The sequence below is a fragment of the Suncus etruscus genome, chromosome X (assembly GCF_024139225.1).
Source record: "Suncus etruscus isolate mSunEtr1 chromosome X, mSunEtr1.pri.cur, whole genome shotgun sequence".
NCBI lineage: Eukaryota > Metazoa > Chordata > Mammalia > Eulipotyphla > Soricidae > Suncus > Suncus etruscus.
The window spans coordinates 114972469-114980625 of NC_064868.1; the positions used below are offsets into that span (position 1 = coordinate 114972469).

At 34.4% G+C, this 8157-nt stretch overlaps 1 non-coding gene across 1 annotated transcript; it reads left to right on the forward strand.

Annotated features, from left to right (window-relative positions):
- Positions 1–5352: 5352 nt before the first annotated feature.
- On the forward strand, positions 5353–5459 carry LOC126000103 (U6 spliceosomal RNA). The gene has a single exon (XR_007492469.1). It is a non-coding gene; the product is annotated as a U6 spliceosomal RNA (small nuclear RNA).
- The last annotated feature ends 2698 nt before the right edge of the window (positions 5460–8157 follow it).

Sequence of the window (8157 nt, forward strand, 5' to 3'; positions counted from 1 at the left end):
TTCTGCCTGTTTTTCTTTTCTGCCTAGCATTCATACAATTCAGAGATTGCCTCTTGCTTTTATACTCTCAGTGTTTTACATTTCTTTTCAATTCGTTTACTCTCTTTGCATCTTTGTTTCAGGCTTGTATTTTGTCTTTAGGTGTGCTAATAGTGCATTTCTGCATTCAGAATGTTGTTGCTTTAGATTGCTATTATATTATTTAGCTCCTTCAATTCTATTTGTATGGATTCTTCCATGCTCTCAATAAATTCATCTTGTATTTGATTTAATTGCCTCTCAGTTAGTGCTGATTTCCACTGCCTTTGCATAGAATATCTACTTGAGATCCTCCTCAACCTGGCTCAATAATTTTGATGAATTGAGGACTTGCCTGGCCTTTTCCCCCTACCTGCCAAAGCAGCTGAATTCCTTCATTTTACCATTGTACTTGGAATTTCGTGGTTTCTGGCATTGTAGATTTAGATTCCTGGTTATATGAGTACTAACCCAAATCATTATTTTACACTAACAGGCTATTGCTATGCTTCTGTTATCCTATGTCCAATACCATGCTTCTGCATTGCAATTGGACAGGCAGAAATAGGTCTAGTTTCTCTCTTTTCATTGCCAAGAATTTTATGGGGGTATTTTATCACCTTTTAGTTTCTCACCAATCGTTAGAGTGTGTGAGATGTGGAAAACTGAAGTCACATCGATGTGCTATTATCAGCAGTACTACGTGTTAGCCTGTCCAAGAAGTAGAGTGTGCTGGATATGAATGATCTTTAGGGAGCTAAAGAGGAGCAGGAGTGTGGGTTGCTGTTTCAACAGAAGAGCAGATAGTAGATGTGTTCAGAGGGTAAATCCAGCTGCTCCACTTGGGAAGATGAAAGATGAGGAGCTAGCACAGTCTCTAGCTAGCAGTAATAGGAAATCCTGATAACCAAACAGTGGTTGGGAATAGTGAAGAGCCACCAAGAGGTAGCCTAATCAAAGTTTTGCTTGTTTGTTTGGTAGTTTTGGGCCACATTTAGCTATGCTCAGGCTTTACTCATGGCTCTGTTCTCAAGAATATGAGTACCATATGCAGTGCTTGACTCAAACTCAGCAGGTCATCAGCATGAAAGGTAGTTGTTCTATCTGCTGTAGTATATCTTTGGTCCCATTTAACCATACTGCATATAATTATATTCACATAATCCTTACTTTAAAATGTTTGATGTTTAAAACTTAAAATACTCATTTGGCTCTTTTAGCTAACTCTTACTTCAAATATTATGCACTGAAAGAATGCAAACGGGCACAGCCAATATTGTGAAAAACAATGTGGAGTTTACTAAAATAATAAGAGAACTATCACATGATCCAGTAATTCTGTTTCTGGATATGGAAATACATGAAGGAAGCAAAGCCAGCATCTCTAAAAATTAACTGTGTTACCATTTTCATTGTTTCAGTTTTCTCAATATCCAGGTGATAGAAGTAACCTAATATGACAAAGGACCAGAGAGTATAGTGAACAACTGACCTGACTTCAGTTTCACACAAAACATAAGGTTCCTTGAGCACAACTAAGAGTGATTCCTGAATGTGAAATAAGGACTATGGTGGGTACAACCCCAAGAATACCCCCAAAAGTACTGATAGCATATTAAAATAATACAATTTTTTAAGTTATATATTTATAAGGCTTCATTTACCAGATATTATAGAATATAAATACTAATTTAAAGATCTCTGAGTAATTCTGTGTGCTTGGTTAGTTGGATAAATTTAGGTTTGGCTAAATAAAGTTAAGATGCAAGAAATCCCTAGAGTTGGAAAAATTGACAACAGGCCTAAATTGGAGTCATTTATGCTAAGTCCCAAGTCACCAGACTTAATTACAATTTCATTTCTTCTCGAATTGGAATCTTAAACCAGTTAATCAGTAATTGCCTAATCAGCATTAATTAGGTAATCTGCCTGATAGACATCTGCTAGCCCCTAAAAGAATGACCTTACTTTAATTAATCCACTACTTGCCTACTTCCCATTCTTTTTATAAAAAACGTTCATTGTATTGAGATTTTCAAAGCTCATTTCTGTCTTCTATACTGAATGTTCTCTAAATCATAAATCATTGTATAAAACCAATGACGCATATGCATTTTTTCAACTAAATGTTAACACTAGCTCTATTATATAGTAAGTACAAAGTATTATGTAAATAAAACAATGTAATTATTATAAGTAACATGCTAGAACATCCTCTGCATCATACAAGAACATTCAGGAAATTTCATTATAATATTGAAAAAAATTGAGGGAAAGGAGGCATCAGTATATTTAAAAATCTATAATGTTTTCCCTAAGTTTTGGAATGAAAGGGATAGATGCTGTCACTGAATAAGACCTATAATTTCAGTATGTATGATGGAATATCATGGTGTCAGGTGTCAAATAACAGCACACATGAGGTCAGAAGCAATTCAGACAGGGTTAATGCTGTAGATAAAACAAATATTTTAATAATATACATTTTACCCTGAAAAATATTTGGGTGAAGAAATCTAACTTTGGAGTGACATAATGAGATGTCCACCTCTCATTTGACTTTAAAAATTCAGAAAAATTCTAATGTGACAAAATATTCCATCAAAGTGGTTAGTTACCATCTTTCATTAAAATTAGATACTACGGGGCCAATGAGGTGGCACTAGAGGTAAGGTGTCTGCCTTGCGAGCGCTAGCCAAGGAAGGACGGCAGTTCAATACCCCGGGGTCCCATATGGTCCCCCCAAGCCAGGGGCAATTTCTGAGTGCTTAGCCAGGAGTAACCCCTGAGCATCAAACGGGTGTGGCCGAAAAACCAAAAAAAATCAGATATCACAAGATAGTAAAATAATAAAATTTGAATTAAATACTTATAAATAAAATGACTTTCATAAATAAAATTACTCAAGGCAATCTTTGCTTAAATCCTCTGTGATATAAAAATAAACACTTGGACACATACTTTGTAAAAACAACTACTCATATTTTAAAGATATCTTGTTATAGTTCTCAGATAAAATATTATCTAAGATTATTCAGATACTGAGAACCATTAGATGTGAATATCGAAGAAATTTCTAAGTTTAGTTAATATGGGGGATTGTGATTACTTCTAAATATATCAGCATCTACTACACAGTTATAATATGTACTTAGAATAAACATAAACATACTTAGAAACAAATAGAATACCTATACTGATTGCCTGAATTACGGGAAGATGCCATGAAAAAAATTTCTAGACCTCCCTAAATATAAATAGTCTAGGGAAATCAAAGTTATTAAGCAAATCACCATCAAATGCTTAAACTATATAAATATATTTTATATTCATTTAAATAATGGTTTGACCAGTACACAATACAAAGTCATCTTGAAACACAACAACAAATTATTTTAGGCTTAATCATGTGGTGGCACCAACTGCAGCTGCAATTTAGACAAGTAAATTTTCTGGAACAAATCAATATAATTTCTCACACCTGGTATTCAGCTATAGTGCTAGAAAATATTTCTCCCCACACACTAATAAGCAGAGGGAAAAAAATGAAATATCTCACCTGGTAGGTACATCACAAAGCATTTACTATCTAGCTTCAGGGATGTTGTTAATTCTCCATATTGTGTTTAATTTATTCCACAGGGACATTTATCATGCCATAGGACATCAGACTTGTTGATATTAATGACAACAATATGATAATAGGACCCAGGTGGGCAGAAAATAGCAGCGGTTTTCTTTCAAACTTTGGTCAGATATATGCTAATCAGGAGAAAGGCTAAATTCCATGACTATCTGGCAACCTAAATATCGGCAAAACTCATGACTGGTGAGTGAAGAATGAATTTATCCATTTGAAAAGGAAAGTAGGCCCTCACTCTATTTACTCCTGTAAAAAATCAGGGGTACAATACTTCGGGTTGGAGAGATAGTACAATGAATATGGTGCTTGTTTTGCATGCGATCAACTAGGGTTCGATCCAAGCATCTTGGGTTGAATGCAACGCAATCTTGGATCCCCAGTATCAAGATGGTCTCCCCAATACTAGTAGGTGTGATCCCTAAGCACAAATCCTGGAGAAAGCCCTGAGCACAGTGTGTGGGGTTAAAAATACCCCATATTTGATGAGTTTAGTTAGAGAAATAACTACGTTTTGAACTATCCTAATAATGAGAATGTATGAGGGAAATAGAAAGCCTGTCTAGAGTATAGGTGGGGTTTGGGTGGGGAGGAGGGAGATTTGGGAAATTGGTGATGGGAATGTTGCACTGGTGATGGGTGGTGTTCTTTACATGACTGAAACCCAAACACAATCATGTATGTAATAAAGTTGTTTAAATAAAATAAAAATAAAAATACCCCATATTTTTTAAAGACATACAGTGGATCAGGTAACAAAATTCAGACATCTGCTGCCTGCAGGAAACACATGATTAAAATAAAAATTATATTATTAAAAAAGTTCAGGATAGACACAGGCACAGAGTAAAAGTATAGAAAAATTATACAAGCCACTGGAAAACAAAAAACGCTGGGATAGCTATATATTTATATCAGACCAAATTGCATTCAACCTCAAGAAAGTACTTAGAAACAAAGATCAGCAATACTTATTGATCAGGGGAAAATACACCAAGAAGTACTAACTATCATCACATTTATGTACCAAATATAAAGCCAGTAAAAAATAAGGCTTTTGCTCACAAACTTTGATAAATATGAATGAAAACATGATAATCGTAGGAGAATTCAACACACTATGATCAGTACTAGACAGATCAACTGAGCAGAAAACTAGTAAAGGTGTAATAGACCTTAAAGAGAAACTAGAAGTACTAGGAATAATGGATCTATACAGGGCCTTTAATCCTCAAAAATCTGAATACACATTGTTCTTAAGTACACATGGAACATTTGCTGGAATAGACCATATATTAGGACAAAGGTCTTAATTACATAAAGTCAGAAATATAAGAATTATACCAAGCATCCTATCACACAGAGATGAAGATTGACTGTAAAAGAACACGTGAAGAAAATCTAACAGCTGGAGACTAAACAACATGCTTCTCAACAGCAGCTGGATCGAATTGGAAATCAAGCAAGAAATAAAGAGATTCCTTGAGACAAATAATCATGAAGAAACAAATTGCGAAAATCTATCGGACACAGCAAAAGTAGTAGTTGGGGGAACTCATAGCAATACAGGCCTACATTAGAAAAATAGGAAAAGACAAAATCAACAATATAAAGGGACACCTTTAGTATCTGGAAAACCAACAACATAGGAAACAAAACACAACAAGAAAAGAAATAATAAAAATCAGAGCAGAGTGCTCGCTTCGGCAGCACATATACTAAAATTGGAACGATACAGAGAAGATTAGCATGGCCCCTGCACAAGGATGACATGCAAATTCGTGAAGCGTTTCATATTTTTGTCAATAAAGTTTGAAAAAAAATCAGAGCAGAAATCAACAGTGTAGAAACAAAGAAAACAATATTAAGAGTTAATGAGAACAGGAGCTGTTTTCTTTTTTGTTTTGTTTTGTTTTTAAAGAATAAACAAGATAGACAAATTGCTGGCAAGACTCACAAGAAAAAAGAAAAAAATATGCAAATAAATCAGATCAGAAAGAATTGGAAGGGGAGCAATTGCATAAGAACCCCAAGAAATCCAAGATATTATGCAAACTTATTATAAACAAATTACTCTGTTAAGCTAGAGAACTAAAATGAATGGAAAGATTTCTGGAAAAATATAATCTACCTATATTTAATGAGGAGGAAGTAAAAAGTCAAAGTCACAAGTAACAGTGATTAAGAAACAATAATTAAAAGACTCCCAAAAATCAAAGTACAGTACTAAATGAGTTTATAAGTGAATTTTATCAAACATTAAGATAAGTTATTCCCATTAATTTTTAGACTCTTCTAAGACATCGAAAAGGGAATCCTCCTTAATATCTTCTATGAAGCTAATATCTTGCTCATTCCCAAAGCTAATAAAGATACCACCAAAAAGGAAGACCAGAGATCAATCTAACTAATGAACATGGATGCAAAAATCCTTAACAGAAACTTAGCAAACCAAATCCAACAACCCATCAATGTTCCCGCTTTTTTCATAGAAAATTGGGAAAATGATTACTTTGAAGAAGGGGCTGGTGAGGTGGCGCTAGAGGTAAGGTGTCTGCCTTGCAAGTGCTAGCCAAGGAAGGACTGCGGTTCGATCCCATGGCGTCCCATATGGTCCCCCCAAGCCAGGGGTAATTTCTGAGCGCTTAGTCAGGAGTAACCCCTGACCATCAAATGGGTGTGGCCGAAAAACCAAAAAAAAAAAAAAAAAGAAAAAAGAAATGATGGGGCCAGGGGCAAAACAGTCTCATGTGCACTGGTGGAAAATAAGACAGAACAAAATATCCAAGCCAAAGTCAACAACAATAGAATCGAGAGACCTAAACTTATAACAATCTAAACTTAAATGTGCCTGTTATACTGCAGGCCAATGGGCAAATGGTGGTGGTATAGGATGTACTCTGGGAAAAATATTTGGAGGGTGATTGACATTGTTGGTGGGAATGGTCCTGATTCACTGTATATCTGAAATGTAACAATAAAAGACTTTGTAAATTACAATGGTTTCAATAAAACAAAATTTAAAAATGATGTACAGTACTTGATAAGCCTCTAACTACATTTGAGTGTGCTTTTCCAATCCTCATATCAAGTTAACCTAAATAAATCTGGTCATATATTAAACACCTACATTTTGACACTAAATGGATGGAACTGGCGGATATTGCAATTTGTAAAGTTGGCTAGAAGTGTATAGATACGGAATGAACTCTTATGCATGTTATATAAAAAATATAGTGTGAGAATGATAGATTATCAAACATAACAGAGCCTGAGATTTGGTTTACTTAACTTAGTTTATCAAAGGTGATAGGAAGTAAGGGGACAGTGTAAAGAGACTTTAAGACAATAGTGGATAGAAGCAGAAAGGCATTTTGAAATTGTTACATTGAAATTTTATATGCATGAAGCCCTATCATTTACAATATTGTAAATCACAGTACTTGTAAAGAAATACCTGAAACTTCTTCAATTATTCCAAACTGTAGTGCTATGCAAGTTTTAAATCAAAATAATGCCTCCTCTAGTAAATATCTATGATTCTTCATGAAAACCACTTTAGATTTACTGAAGAATACTCTAGACACTGAATGGTTTAAAAAAAATATTCCTAAATCTTTCTTTTATTATACTGTATAGAACACAAGAAAGGTTTCATTTTCAAGTCCAAATGATATCAAATAATTCTACTTAGAAGAACTTACAAATTACATAAGTATCAACAGGTGTTTTGCAAAAAATAAACAAGTTTTCTTGACTTTACAATATAGCTATTAATTCTATACCTATATATTCTTTTTTAATTAATACCTTTATTTAAACACCTTGACTGAAAACATTATTATGGTTGGGTTTCAGTCATGTAAACAACACCCCCCTTCACCAGTGCAACATTTCCATCACCAATGCCCCAAATCTCCCTCCTTCCCACCCCACCCCCGCCTGTACTCTAGACAGGTTTTCTACTTCCCTTGTTCATTCTCATTTTTAGGATAGTTCTCAATGTAGTTATTTCTCTATCTACATTCATCACTCTTTGTGGTGAGCTTCATGAAGTGAGCTGGAACTTTCAGCCCTCCTCTCTTTTGTCTCTGAAAATTATTGCAATTTTTGAAATTTTATTTCTTAAAACCCATATATGAGTGAGACAATTCTGTGTCTTTCTCTCTCCCTCTGACTTATTTCACTTAGCATAATAGATTCCAGGTACATCTATGTATAAGAAAATTTCATGACTTCATCTCTCCTGACAGCTGCATAATATTCTATTGTGTAAATGTTCCACAGTTTCTTTAGCCATTTATTTGTTGAAGGGCATTTTGGTATCTGACTATGATAAATAGTGCTGCAATGAATATAGGTTTAAGGAAGGGAATTTTGTATTGTATTTTTGTATTCCTAGATTATATACCTAGGAGCCTTATATTCTTTATGAAATCCTTAAAAGTAAAAGAAAATGAGGAGTTTTACTCATAAGCCACCCATTTTGGCTTCAAGAG